The sequence below is a fragment of the Chelonoidis abingdonii genome, chromosome 8 (genome assembly GCF_003597395.2).
Source record: "Chelonoidis abingdonii isolate Lonesome George chromosome 8, CheloAbing_2.0, whole genome shotgun sequence".
NCBI lineage: Eukaryota > Metazoa > Chordata > Testudines > Testudinidae > Chelonoidis > Chelonoidis abingdonii.
The window spans coordinates 4,797,960-4,812,683 of NC_133776.1; the positions used below are offsets into that span (position 1 = coordinate 4,797,960).

Genomic DNA, 14,724 nt, shown 5'->3' on the forward strand with positions numbered 1-14,724 from the left:
ACTCGACTTTATACAATCGTTTTCAAAAATCGGTTTATGTTAAAATCAGAATAATCCTGTAGTGTAGACGTACCCTCAGCTTATCCGTACAGTCACACTTTTGTTAGAGGAGAACGAACAGGTCGGTGTATTCTCAATCTGGTTTACATACAAGCACCCCCCCGCAAAAGTTCTCCTTCTTGTCCAATGAATTTCTGTGGCATTGCAAGTTGCATCACTTTCTCCCCACATGCTTGCGTGCTCAGTTTTCAAATGCCAGCCAGTCCAGCCGTCGACAGCCTGCCCCTGCTCCCACTGAACTCAGTGGCAAACCTCCTGTTGATTGTAGAAGCCCCTGGTTTGTCTCATACAGCAGCTGTTTGGCTACTGCAATTAAGGCTGGGCTTCTCAAAGCAGCCTAAGAGATTCAGGCATCCACCTATGATGGAGAATCAGTGGCAAATGGGCACCTAATGACTAAGTTCCTTGCTGAAGGCCCCTTCCTAAATACTTTTTTTCTTGATCACGTTGGACTCAAGGAGACACATGACAGAACTATGCTCAGGCTGTGTCTACACTATGGAGACGATACATCAGCATAGCTACGTACACGTAACCCCATAGAGTAGATACAACCTACACCGATGAAAGGGGTTTTTCCCTTCAGTGTAGGACCATCGCCTCCCTGAACTAATTTAGCTACTTCAATGGAGGCATTAGTTTATCAACGTCACTGGACCTGCATTGGGGGTTAGGTCTGCATAGCTGTGTCAGGTGGGGAGGACCCACACCCTTGACCTATGCAGCATGTCAACCTAACTTTTTAAGTATAGACCAGGCCTTAATTAGAGCGTGTGCACATTATCGCTGGGCTGCTAAGCGTCTGCCCCAAGAATTCACCTCCACAATGCCTGTGCTCCTATGATTACAGAGGCTGGGGTTTTAATAACAATACTTTCTGCTTATATGGAGCTTCCCAACTTCAAACAGCTGAACAAACATTCACTAATTAATCCTGCATGTCAGAGAATCTTCCTAAACTTAGCCCAGACCCGTGATCTTTATCTGGGTCATAAAACAGTCTCCTGGCTCTCTTTTTCCCTGTTCTCTCTTTCCCTTTGAAGGCAATGGAGCTGCCTCTGTCAGCAGAAGGAACCTGGGAGCTATTCCAGCCTCTGCCCTGTTATTTGAGGAGCTTCAATATATTCCTGGTGGATCCTCTGGTTTCCACAGCAGTGGTATGATTTCTCACTCAGCTCCCTGCACTTACAGCCACGCATCCCCCCTCACCCCCGGGTTCTCTTGAGTACTGGTTCGCAAACTTTTGTAGCGGTGACCCCTTTCTCATAGCAAGCCTCTGAGTGCGACCCCCCCTTATACATTAAAAATGCTTTATAATATAATTAACACCATTATACATGCTGGAGGCAAAGTGGGGCTTGGGGTGGAGGCGGACAGCTTGCGACCCCCCATGTAATGACCTTACGACCCCGAGGGGTCCTGACCCCAGTTTGAGAACCCCTGCACAAGACGCTCCCCTGGCTTCAGGGACACAAGGGGTTTGGAACAGTTACAAGCTCCCCTAAGAGGGTTATGTAGACAGTCAATGCTCCCCGCCACCCCCGAGCACAGAATCAATTGTACCCAGCCCAGTTCTCCCCTTCCCAAGGAGGCTTCCCACTGGGCACAAATGACCCAATACACATAGAGGATGATCTCAAATTATTATTCTGTGTATTACGGTAGCTCCCAAAGGTCCCAGCCAAGATTGGAGGCTCATTGTGCTAGCACTGCACATAGAATCATAGACTATCAGGGTTGGAATGGCCCTCAGGAGGTCATCTAGTCCAACCCCCTGCTCAAAGCAGGACCAATCCCCAGACAGATTTTTGCCCCGGATCCCTATGTGGCCCCCTCAAGGATTGAACTCACAACCCTGGGTTTAGCAGACCAATGCTCAAACCATGGAGTTATCCCTCCCCCCCACATAGTACAAGAGACAGACCTTGCCTCAAAGGGATGACAGTCCAAACAGATGAAATGTGAGAAGGGAAACTGGTACAGACAACAGCAGGGACATGGGCAGGGTCACCCAGCAGATCAGTGGCAGAGCTAGGAATAGAAGCCAGGACTCCTGGCTTCCAGTCCAGTGTACTAACTGGATACCCATAAAAGAACTTGAGTTCGCAGCACTGAGCATAGAGACAGCGTGTCACTTCAGTACCAATCTTTCAAGTTGAAACCCTGCGACCACGTGCAGGCCCTGCTGTGCCCCAGGGTACAAGCTGCGTGGCTTTAACTGCAGGAGCAGGGCCTCAGGCAGTACAAAGAATCTATTTTGCAGTGACACTATAAACATCAAGCTCAGGTCTGAAAGGGATTTAATGCTCCTGCACCATCATCGCAGGTTAGCAAAGCCAAAGCAATGCGTCAAAGGCTCAAGCATTCTTCCCCCTTTGTGCATTTTGTTTGTTTGCATGTTCCTCGCTCAGGCTGGACAGCGGAACCGCGCTCGTCAGGTTCGCTTTGCCCTCGGCATGTACCAGCCTCACCAGAGTGATTGTCCTGGCATAACCCTCGCCTTTCCCTCCCTGCTATTGGCCTCACCCCGTGTCATTTGAAGGAGAGGCTGGAAGCCTGGCGGGGCAGAGGCTCATTTCTTTTTAATTTTTGAGCATGCTTGAGCAGGGACCGGTTCTTTTTAATCCTCACACCCATTTCATTTGGCAGCTGGTGTGTCTGGAATGTCACAGTAGGGGAAGGTTTAAAACTGAAAATGAATCAACCCCCTCCTCCCCCCAACTTTCCTATTCGTCTTAGACTTTGTAACCCCGAGCCCTTTAAGAGGAAAAACAAAAACCAAGACAATCTTAATTTCTGTCCTGAAATTAGCTCCGTTTACAGAACACTGTCCATGTCCCCACTGTAATCACAAGGGGGGTCACTGAGTGCTTTCCACACCTCACCATTAGACCACAGTCACCGCCTGGCTTATCCATTAAGGCTGGGGGTTCCGTCCCACTGGGTCGCACAAGAGCTGCTGACCAGTAGATATGGATGCGTGCACCTTTCATCGTTTCTCACAGCCCCACCGTGGGAACCTGGAATGCAAGGGTCTTAAGGTGATGTCATCCTTACCATGTATTTACATGTCTGTGCATGTGGTTCAGAGCTCAGGGAAGGGGAAGACTGAAGCCCTATTAGTGACAGAATACACAGCACAGGCTCAGCTCAACATGCCTTAAAACATAAGCAGGAGGCACCTCCTCTGGAAGAAAGCAGGCGATAGTTTGGTCTCCAGGTACCATTCAGCCCTTTGCCTCTTGGCTGAATATGTCAAACAAGGAGCCTGAGAAAGTGCTTGTTTTGATGTAAACACCTGTCCACAAAGAAACCAAAGTCTTTTCACAAAAGTTCGCCAAACACAGGCGAGATCCTGCAGGCTAGTGGGCAGGGCATTGGGCTGAGAGGCAAGAGATCTGCCATCTCTTCCCAGCTTTTCCACCAACCTGCTCTGTGACACAAGGCAAGTCACTTCACTTCTTTTTGCCTCTGTTTTCAATCCCACATTATTCAAGACTGGGATTTTTTAAGATATGCTCTAGTTCCAGAGGAATTATTCTGGGAAGTTCTCTGGCCTGGGTTATACAGATCAGCGAGATGATCACAATGGTCCAATCAGCCCTTGAAATCTATAAGACATTGACTTTTGGTCAGTATTGATCTGGGCTGGACTTGAACCTGCAGCCTAGAAGTGAAACCTAATGCACCTGGCAGTTTGCTTTAACCAGCTGAGGTTTATCTTTTTGCTACCCCTAGGAGCAAAAACATCCACATTTGTTGCTTGTGGCTGGTGTTCCCAAACTTTTTTTCCCTGAGGCCCAGCTGTGCAGCTGCCACAGGCCCTGCAGCCCACTATTAGCACTTCTCGAGGAACATCCATTGTAATGTTTACATACATATAAACTCTTCTTGGTAGTCCATCGATCCAATGATGACAAATCTGTGCAGATCATCTATTGTTGATCTCGTGGTGTGCCCTCTGATGACTGTACAAGCCAATTCTAGAGGTGCACATTTTGCTGCAGATGGTGCATGGGAAGTTCGCGGTTAGTGGATTGTGCGCTGCTGATGCTCTGTGACATCGTTCACGTGCCTCTTGTAGACGCCGGCAGCAGTCTTCCTCAAAGGCGATGCAGGTATTTCTGACTGTTGCACGCCACTGTGTTCTGTCGCTGGCAGCGTCCTCAAGGTCCCTAGGTTTGACACTGCTGTACTGCAGATTGGCTTTGATGGTGTCCTTGTAACGTTTCCGTGGACGACCTACATGCCGGATGCCCTGGGAAAGCTCACCATGCAGAAGCTGGTGGGGGATTCTGTTGGCGTCACGCGGCTGACGTGACCTGTCCAATGTAGCTGTGACTTAGGGTTATAGGGTTATAAACTATAACATTGCAAACAAACAATATCCAGGTTTCCCTCTCCTTTTAATGTAAACAACTGTCACCACAGAAATCCCTAGCAGCGTGCACTAAAAGACATGCTTCCAGATCTTTGAAGCCAAACAGTTTTACTAAACCTGCTCTTTAAAAAAATGTCAAGAGCCAACTGTGGTGTTCAAAGAGGTAAAACACAATGTATCAACACATAAAATTGAAAAATAAGCAACACAACAATGTTAACAAAATTGTTAAAAACTCATTGTGTTGTTTGTTGATTTTAAAACAAAACAGTTGTCCAACTTTAAATACTATATTGTGTTTTCATTATTTGCAAGAGTAAAATCTGAATTTCTGTGCCGTGTAAGATCCAACCCTATTCTATCCTAATAAGAAAAGAATCAAATATTGTAAATAAAAATATAAAACAACAGTTATATTAGAACACACTGAGGCAATGGGTACTCATCCGATCCAAACTTCAAGTATGCGTTGTCCTATTTTCTTACCGCTTTATTTTTTTGGCTGGCTCCATATGTGTAGCTGTAGACGGCCCGGGACTTTCATTATCTTCTCCACCTCGTTTTCTGTTGTTTCTGTTACTATTTAACCTGTGTCTTACTTGCCTGACCAAAGGTCAGTGTTCAAAGCAGGGCTGGGTGTGTCATATGGGTTTTAGGAAACGGTTTATGAGAAGGAGCAGGAAGGACACCTGTTGAACTCCCCTAATAACCGACAGTAGGGACCCACTGGGACCCAGGCAGCAGTAATATAACCTACCCACAGAAAGCTAGATTAAATGGGTTTAGGGAGGGAGCAGATTGCGGAAGATGGAGCTGGGCTATTTAAATAACAGTCCAAAAAGAACAGAGCCTTGGGAAGGACTGAATTCCAACAATGCCCACCCCCATGCAATCAAAGCAACACCGCTATCACAATGCTCATCTATAGATCTCAAAGCGCTTTACAAAGGAGATCGGTATCATCCCCATCTTGAGATGGGGAAACTGAGCCCCAGAGGGGGGATGTGACTTGCTCAAAGTTACCCAGCAGGCCAGTGGGAGTAGAACCTAAGTCTCCTGAGTCCCAGTGCAGTGCAGTGCTCTGCCCACTAGGCCACACTGCCTCTTTGGCACTAATGAGTAATCCCAGCTCAGTGCTTCAGAGGAGACACACACCTGCTCAGAAGACCCCTGCAGATATCCCAGAGTGTGAGCGAAAGACAATGACATTTCCTTCTCAGCCCATCGTTGATCACTGGCACATGAGTAGGAGTCACCCTAGTTAAGGATCTAATGCCATTCACATCCCCTTTATCCTAGGAGAGTCTTCAGTGCCAATCTGCTGCCTGAGCAGTTAGGGCTGGTGGGGAAAACTACACGGGATCAGAAGCTGGAAAATTTGTGCCGTGCTGCAGACCAAACAACTTCATTCTCAACAGCTGCCTCTGCCTCACCAGTCAGGAGCTGAGAGCTTGGCAGGCCATTTTAGCGGGCCAGCAGACACACACAGTAATGCACAACAGTAATATCCTTCATTCCAGCAAGTGCCAACCATGCAGAGATATAACCTCACCACAACATACAGCTGCAGACCACTCACATCTAGGAGTTTGCCCCGAGCTCACTGAAATCCACTCCTGATTGCTGCAAGCCAAGCAGAAAGTCTTGGATATTAGCCAACACCGCAAGCCCTCCGGGGTCAGAGGGGATAAGTGTTTTCAGGATCAGGGAGGATGTCGTTCTTTAAATGGCATCTGCAAAGCAGGTGAGACATCGGTTTGATTATCCAACACGCTTGTGTTCTCGCTTTACGCAGCAGACTGCGTGCACCCTTTGTCACTCACTCAGTCTATTCACGTTGAAGGGTCTCAAGCCAAAATGGGCAATGGACGGCAGGCAGGCTGGCTTCGAAAGCTACTGCCCTAAATGGCTGGACTAACCTTCTCTACTAGAACCAATAGCATCCAGCTTTTTATAGCAACATCTCATCTCTCAAGAAACCTTTGTAGGCATAAAAAAAAAAAAACTGAAATTTTAACTGTTCAATGTTGTCTGTTGTACCCGACTTACATTTGTGTTCTCTGGAGCACACAGAAAAAGTAACTGATGCCCTGCAACTCTCACAAAAACGTGAGCTCTGTCACGCTTTAAATAAATATAAGAAGTCATCGGCTTTCTCAATTTATAGGGACACATTCCACTACTAAAATCACACATTCCAAATAAATGTATTTACCTCTCTTACTCTGATAGCCAACCTCGAGGGTTCAAAAATCATGAGCCTGGCCCCCAGAATTAGCGAGACTAGCTTAATAATAAAGCCATTTTTAAATGAATACAGGAAGGGAGCCTTTACGATTCATGTTTTCACATTTTCTACACAATCAGGAGGGCCAGAAACTTACTTTATTTAAGAATCTCAGCTTTTATTCAAATAATCACATGACTCCAGGCACTGGGGCTTTAAAGAAACACCCCAAAATATAGTGAGACTAGCGATAAAATCAGGAGAGCTGGCAGCACTGAAGATCTTCTGAGTACTAGCAGCGAAAAACTTTAAAATCCAGTTTGCTTGGTATTATTTATGCTCTAAGGCCCCAAGTCAGGAAGACTATTAAAATCACGTGCCTAAGTCTGACTGACTTCAACAGGACTTTAAGAGTCCTTCCCGAATACAGATGCTTTCCCGAATCAGGGCCTTCGTTTGCTTTTTTGGATTTTCCTCAGCTTGGAAAATAGCCATCAGTGATGTTACGTTCACTTTCAGATTCTTAATGCCAGGATCCCTGGATCTCAAACATTGTAAGGGGATATTTTAAAGCGGAGGATTTTCACTGGGACATTTAAAAAATAAACCAGAGAAACATTTCTATTGCTCTTAAATTTTATACAGCAACTCATTTGTACAAAGCATGAATTAGGGGCTCGATTTCAGTTGATGTCCCTTTAAAGCTATTCTAATTATGACGCTGGCTAATATTTCCCACTCAGGTGCATGGATTTGTTAATGTAGGCCAACTCATGTTACATATCTACGCACACACACACACATATGCACACATAGTCTCTTGTATCTAGGTACAGCGCTGGCTGTCACTGATACAATACACACACAGACGAGAGGAGGGGGACTAAAGTATTATCTTCACACGAAGCGTTTTAGGTTACTGGGCAAAGAGGCAGATCCTGCAGATAGCCTGAACAGATACACCAGCGCATGCATGCCATGCCTAACTAAAAGAAGAGTGGAAAAACAAAGAGACTTTATGGGTGTCTCAATAATTACATATCTGTTACGTTATGTGCCCAAAAGTGAAACATAAAACTGCCATCACCACATTTATTTCCTAGTGTGACGTCCCCTCCTACAATGTACAAGAGGACGGGTTACATCATGTGCTTCCAGAGCAGGAGAATGTACAGTATGTACTGTAGTTCCAACAGCTGCTACAGAGCTCCGTACAGAGGCAGAAGACGGGGGGAGACATACACCACCACCAGGCTCCTGTTATTTAGATGTCCTACCCTGCTTTCCTTTTACTCATCTTTCATGTTGATGCTTTAGCTGCTTCCTATGATACCAACCCAGAAATATTTTCCACCCTTCTGTTCTTCCAATGACGCCCACGCTCTCAAAGCTTTCTATGTATTTGTTTTTAATCCGTTGTCACTGTCACTCCGGGTCATGCCACCGATGTTTCAGCTTTTACAAGGTCAGAATACACAGACAGCATTAGATAATATACGAAAGAGAAATGGCCACTTCTCAAGGTTATGAGGCCTCTACAGCTCATCTAACTTTGCAGCATGTCCTATCTGGGTAGTGACGTCTTCCAAATGCTTCTCTCTGCATCTTGTTTTTCTATGAATTAACTGCAATAGCAGGAAAAATGTCAGCAAATAAACACACGGCTCCGTATAAGGCAAACCCAAGCAGCTATCTGGAACAGGGGGCTTGATGGGTTGTTGACTGTAGTATGACATTAAGTCACATGCTATACCCACCTCTCTTCTCTCAGTGGTTATAATGATCCCACTCTTAAAATAAATGTAGATGAGAAGCATCTGAAAGGCAAAGCCTTCCATGAAAGACATTCATTCGCAAGGGCAGTCAAACTTTCTGGCCCACAAAGCAGCCTGCATCTGACAGTGCCTTTGCTAGTGACCCATACAGTTAAACTGAACAAACACTCAAAAGCATCTTATCGGGAAGGGTCCTATCCAGGTATGGAGATGGGCATAATGAGACTCTTCCATCTCTGACTCCCAAGATTCTGGGACAGCTGGGATGGCATGCCATTCTCCCAGAGCTGCGTCTCCAAGCCATATTGCCAGCTGCTCCCGTGCACCAGCCAGCCTGTGGGCAGACAGGAAGGGAAAAGGGAAGTCTATGGCTGGAAACACCAAGCTGGGCAGGTAAGAGACCAACCCTGGGAAATTCAGAAGCCTCTCTGGGACTTTTCCAACCTGGAAATTAATAAATTAATTAATAAAAGGGAGGGACACATGCATTCAGCTCCAAGATACAGACAGAATCTTGGAGTCGAGTGCATGTATCTTGGAGTAGAGTGCATGTGTCCCTGCCTTTTATTAATTCTCCTGTGCTGATTTATTAAACCCTTTTCCATTCCCACCCTCAACGTGGGAGTGGAAGGACACAGCAAATATTTTCACCAGAGCTTGGTGTTTGAACCAACATCCAAAACCTCCTCATTAGTGACCAAGGCAGAGGAAGAGCAGGCTGACTTTGGCTGAGGTCAGTACAGGACAGCTGCCCTCCCCCCCAAGCACGTATGAGGAGATTTTGATGCCATGACTGTAGATTTTAAACAACTCTTCCACCACCGTAGTCTGGCGTAGCAATTAGACGGGTAGGTGGTTCTGGGGTCAAATATGCCTTTTATGATCTTTGTTATTATCCTCTGTATTTCCATAGACCCTAAACACTGCAGTCATGGACCTGCAGCACTCCATTGAACCAAGTGCTATAGAATGACAAAACACAATCTACAAAGATCCATCCTTTACAATCTAAAAAGATCCATCCTGGTTTGGCTAAGTTATAAGCCTTTGGCCTTGCCGCCTTCTCTAGCATAAATACATAGCAACATATACATTTAAAAAAAAGATACCCTACCAAAACAAGTCACTCTCCTGCACACCCTTTTCCCACCCTGGGAGAGGATGAGAGAACAAAACATGCCCCAGGTATATAGTCACGTTGTTTAGAAGGCACTCAGATGCTTCAGCGATGAGCATAGGACAAGAACATCTCCAGAAGAGAATGTCGCCCATTGCTGTTTGCACGCATGCAGCAGAACTTGCTTTCTCAATGTTCCAGCTGCACTATGCATGCTCTGCAATGCTAGGTAGCAGACACATACTCCTACACCTCTGCATGGAGGACAGACAAAAACTGGTCCTCCCGGTTCACCCACTGATGCTGAGACTGTCTCTTACCAGGTGTTTGTAACATTGCCTGGCACGATGGTGCCATGATCTCAAATGGGACCACTAGACGACAGGCTACCATAAAATAATAACCTTGAGGCAGTGAATTAGAGGGCCTCGACCCTGGGAGAGAGTCTGGGTGCTACTGCAATATAAACAACAATGAACTCCTGGCTCACCCATTGTCTGTGTTTGTTTATTGCCAGGCTTCTACTTAGAAACCCTAGGAAAGTTCATTAGGAATGAAAGAGCAACTTAGAGAGAGGAGAGACAGATGCTGCCTGACTGGATGTGTGAAAAAATTCTGACAGGCAGAAATCATGGAACTCACACATCTTGTGGTGCTATCTAAGTAATAAGTCGTCGACTAGAATACTGACGCTCGTAGTACTAATGTTGTGTTCCCTTTTCGGAAGCCACTCCCCCTCTGGATGACATCTGTCACGGTGTATGTTCCTAGAACAGGAAGATATTTTTAAATCTCTCGCTGTGGCTCAAAACTGTGAGTGCATCAGCCAAAATACCTCCCACTGGTGTGTTATATATAGACCTAGGCAGATATAGATAGTACAGAGAGACAAACCAAATCTAGCAATGTTACAGAGACATGATTCTGAAGATCTCATAGCACTTTGTAAGAACTTTCCTGGCCTGCGATTCTGAACACATTACCTTGTGCTGTGAATCCCTCCACTGGCTCCCCACTCTTCTGTCATAGCAAGCTTCATGTCATGACTTCCAAGGCCCTTCACAACTCTATCCCTTCTTGCTAATCCGCTCATCTTTTCTTCCTCATCCCCCTACCCTCTCTGCTACACTGCTGATGCCAGATTCAATGTTCTGTTTCTCCCATAGCATTCTTTCGGATGCCTCTTATACACAGAATATCATTCTCTGAATTTATCCATAAAGCCACTAACTTCTACTCCCCACAATCTCTTCTTGAGTCCACCCTGTATCTACCATGAGGTCTGCAAGAACTTAATTCACCACAGGGTACATTAAGCTCCAAGCATGTAAGATTCCAGCCCAGCTGTGTGTGTTTTTATTAACATTAGGAGCAGGTAAAAGCAGTGGGCAATAAAGGACGTTGTTCTGCAACCTCAATTCTAGCTGTGGACCTCAATGGAGCTGCTCTCATCTCCCCCAGGAATGCCTATGACATCGAGTTACTGCTGCAAAAAGTTATTGGAGAAAGTACAATAGATTTTCTCATAAGTCTCAAACATATCAGCATTTCAAACACGGAGTGCTGCAGCCTTCAGAGACAAGATGACGCTTCAGCTCTTGATACAGTTATCTGCCTAATAATAACCCCAAAGAGCGTGCTCTGCCTGGCAGCACGCCAGACCACATGCTGCCTTTCTGCAATTTAATTTTTGTGTGTGTGTGTGTGTGTGTGTCAGACATGGAAATGTTGACTCTAGGAAATACAGAGTCTTCTGTGAAAACAAGGTTTTGAGGAAACAGACTTTTAGAGAGAGGAAAAAAAGATGTGTCTCTTTTCTCTTCTTTCTTTGTTGTTTCTGTCATCCAGGGTTGGGCAAGAATCTGACTCTATTGCTGTTGGCTGTGCTGGAAATGATTGCTTGGATCAGCTCCATGGGGTTGATGTGAACATTATTCAAGGCTACAAGGACAATGATTCAGAGACAAATAAGCACCGACTTACGTGTTTTCGTAGGGCAAATTAACACACACTTGGTCTCTAGGCTGAGGGGGTCCAACCAACTCTGTGTTTTTACTAGGGGAAGGAAGACATCACGTGGCAAGATGAGATTGGGACACAAATTCCAGCACTCACAAGCGACAAGAGCATTTCCCCGAGACGGAGTAAATGCATTTAAGGAAGAAACGTCTCTGTGTCAAGCTTTCAGTAAAATGTTTGCATTGCATGACATCAACTCCCATTTTATGCCACATACATATCCCATTTCAGAAATGTTTGACAGAGTAGTTTTGAACATTTTTATTACTAATCTGCTTCATAGCCCTCCACCACTGGAGGCTCTGAACGCCACATTTCCCTCCCATCACCTCCCACTCAGAAACAAACGTATGCACACACATCCCCCCAACACTGAAGGCCAAATAACAGTCCACTGAAGTCAGGGTAACGACATGTCTGCCTTTGGCCTCACTGCATGACAGGTGAAATTGTCCACCTACGTGTGTGTTTACTACACACACCTATTTGCACCCACAAGTGCAGGGGCTGGTGCCTTCTCTGAAAATGCCATCCTCGGCAAGACGGCTCTCAGTACAGATACTTAAGCAGGAGAGGTCATTAAAGATGCAGAGTACAGAGTCACTGGAACCTTTTCCACAGGAGCTGATTACCTATCTGTTAAATACAGCTCTGTTCAAATAGCAAAAATGGAAGTTAATTATCTACATGTAGAGTTTCCAATTTTTACCACTTAAAAAACACCCAAAGCCACTTTTGGGCTTCTCTCTTTTTCTCCCCAGTCTTTATTTGCTTGTTAAACAGTCCTTGTGTGCTTTGGATCCAATAAAGTTCAGTTTCTGCTTCATCAGCTTAGAAACAGCCAAATTTGGCAACTGTGGGCCCCTCTGAGGTCATCAATCCTTCCTCGCAAACCTAGCGAGTTTGAGTTTGGGAGTGATCTCTTCCTTAGTCTGGCTTAATGACAGTATCTGAGGCCTTATTTGCACCTCGTGACAGGTGTGCGAATAATAGTCAGTCAGTCAAGATCACCACAGAAATATTCTTGTAGTAATCACAGGAACTAGGATTTGTCATGGCAGTTCAGAATGTTGGTCTTATCAAGTACTTTGTCTCTGGCTCAGCTCAATGTCTCATGGCTCAAATGAAGATGAAATAACTACACATCCTATTCAATGTGCAAGGCAGCACATCGGGGAAATTTCCCTCCTGATCCTGAGAGATGAACAGCTTACACAAAGAAGAATGACTTTCGGTGGGAAAACCTAAGCAAGGCCTGAAACAAGCATGATGAGCTTTCTTCTGTCTTTTGATAGGTTTTCATATATTCTTTGTATTACAGAATGCAAGAGGGAACCATGATCATGGAGCAGGCAATTTGCTGAAGTTCAGGTGTCCATAGATGTGGTTGGGTAGCTGCAATCCCAATGAATCCAGCAAAAGCTGCCAAAGCCTTAGTATTACATGCAGAAGGACGATACACTTCGGGGGCTGACCAGACTGATAAGGCCTCTTTAAAATCAGAGTAAATGAAAGTCACAGAAAGATCAATTTAGGAGAGGCACAGTCCAGTGGCTCTGCACAGCTGGAGGTTCTGAACTGCGCATTTCTCTTCCATCACCTCCCATTCAGAAAGAGAAAGACATGCATAAACCTGCATAAGTTACAGGCAGTCCTCAGACTTACGACACAATTGGTTCCTGAAAATTGCATCGTTAAGTCAAAACGCTGTAACTCAGAACCACAATCCAATCCAGTGCAGGACCGAGAGTACTTCAGTCGAAACCAATGGCAGTAAGTCAAATCAGGATGTCAATACAGAAACATCGTAAGTGCCACTCCTCTTAAGTCGAACGTTGTAAAGTCAAGGACTGCCTGTATATTTAGCTCTGTCTCACCAGCCGGGGCTCAGAAGAGCTGGGTTCAGTTCCTAGCTCTGACACAGACTTTCTGTGTGACCCTGGGCAAGTCACTTGTTCTCTCCACACTTCAGCCCCCCACCAAGCAAATGGGATAATAGCACGTCCCCACCTCAGAGAGGTGTTAGGAGGAAAAACACAGACACCAAGGGTAACAGGGGCCCTAAGACAGAACTTAAAATGTTCATCTCACCACCGTCACCCGGGAAGGCAGACACTGAGGCTGCACAGCGAGAATGCACGGCCAAGTAGCTGCAAAGGGTTAAGAGTGACACTGTCTCTGAGAGGTGGCTGGCAAGTGCCTCAGGATGTTTTCGACCATCTCCAGATCTAGACATGGCTCCTCCAGTCAGGCAAGGCTGCGGCGTGCACTGAGCTAGGCACAGTCTCCCGACAGCCATGCGGGGGCCTCTTCACGGACTCCTCCGAGGCACCCTCTGTGCTGCATCTCCGACAGCCCAAGCACAAGGCTGGCACCTGACAGCAGGAAGACACTTTCCTGGGCCAGCCACACGCACCCACCCGAGTGCCACCCTACTCCTACTGAAGGCAGCTTCTGTTGCACACCACACCCAGGAAGAAGCCTTCCAACTGCAGCGTGCCGAATATGAAACAGAATGCTCTGTACCGCTCAGTTTTGGAAATGACTCATCTCCTCATCCTCCCCTCCCCCCTCAAAAAATAATATTGCAGACCAAAAGAAAGGAGTCGAGATAACTGGCAATTTAAGATGTTTTAAACTCAGCTGCTACTAAATTATTATGAAGCTGCACTCTTCAGTACATACTTAAAATTCCACTCTTTCCTCCCAAGTCTGAGCCCTCTCCCAGCCCAGTCGTCATTTTTGCTGCTCTTCTCAGCACTCCCCTTTCCCCTCTCGCTCCCTGCCCAGCCTCTCAATCTCCTTTCCTTACACTGCCTTTCCTCGCTTTCCTCTGGCAGCTTCCAACCTCCAGCCATTTCTCCTAAGGCTCCGCTGCCTACAAATCCCCTGCCACCGAAGTCCCTTTTTCCAGCAACCCACCTTATCTTGCTTTCCTCTCCGGCAGTCCACCCACACCCTCTCTCACCTGGACCCCCTCTAGCTGCGATTGCAAACTCTCCGAGACAAGGGCCTTCCTCTGTTTGTAAAGTGCCATATAAGTGTACAGGGCTGTGTAAATGATAAATAAATAATATCAGCATTCCAAGATAGCTCTGCATGTGCTGCCAACATTAAGCCCACTTTATGTTTGCTTTCTCCGCAG

At 46.0% G+C, this 14,724-nt stretch overlaps 1 protein-coding gene across 7 annotated transcripts in view; it reads right to left on the minus strand.

Annotated features, from left to right (window-relative positions):
- The window catches only part of LPP (LIM domain containing preferred translocation partner in lipoma), a 454,652-nt gene that overhangs the window by 391,665 nt on the left and 48,263 nt on the right, over nt 1-14,724 (minus strand). Inside the window, exon 2 of one of the 7 annotated variants that reach the window (XM_032777315.2) lies at nt 4,928-4,997. The exons of the other annotated variants lie outside the window; for them this stretch is intronic. The gene's annotated coding sequence lies outside the window, so the exon portion shown is untranslated. The remainder of the gene's footprint in view (nt 1-4,927; nt 4,998-14,724) is intronic. 7 annotated transcript variants of the gene reach the window in all.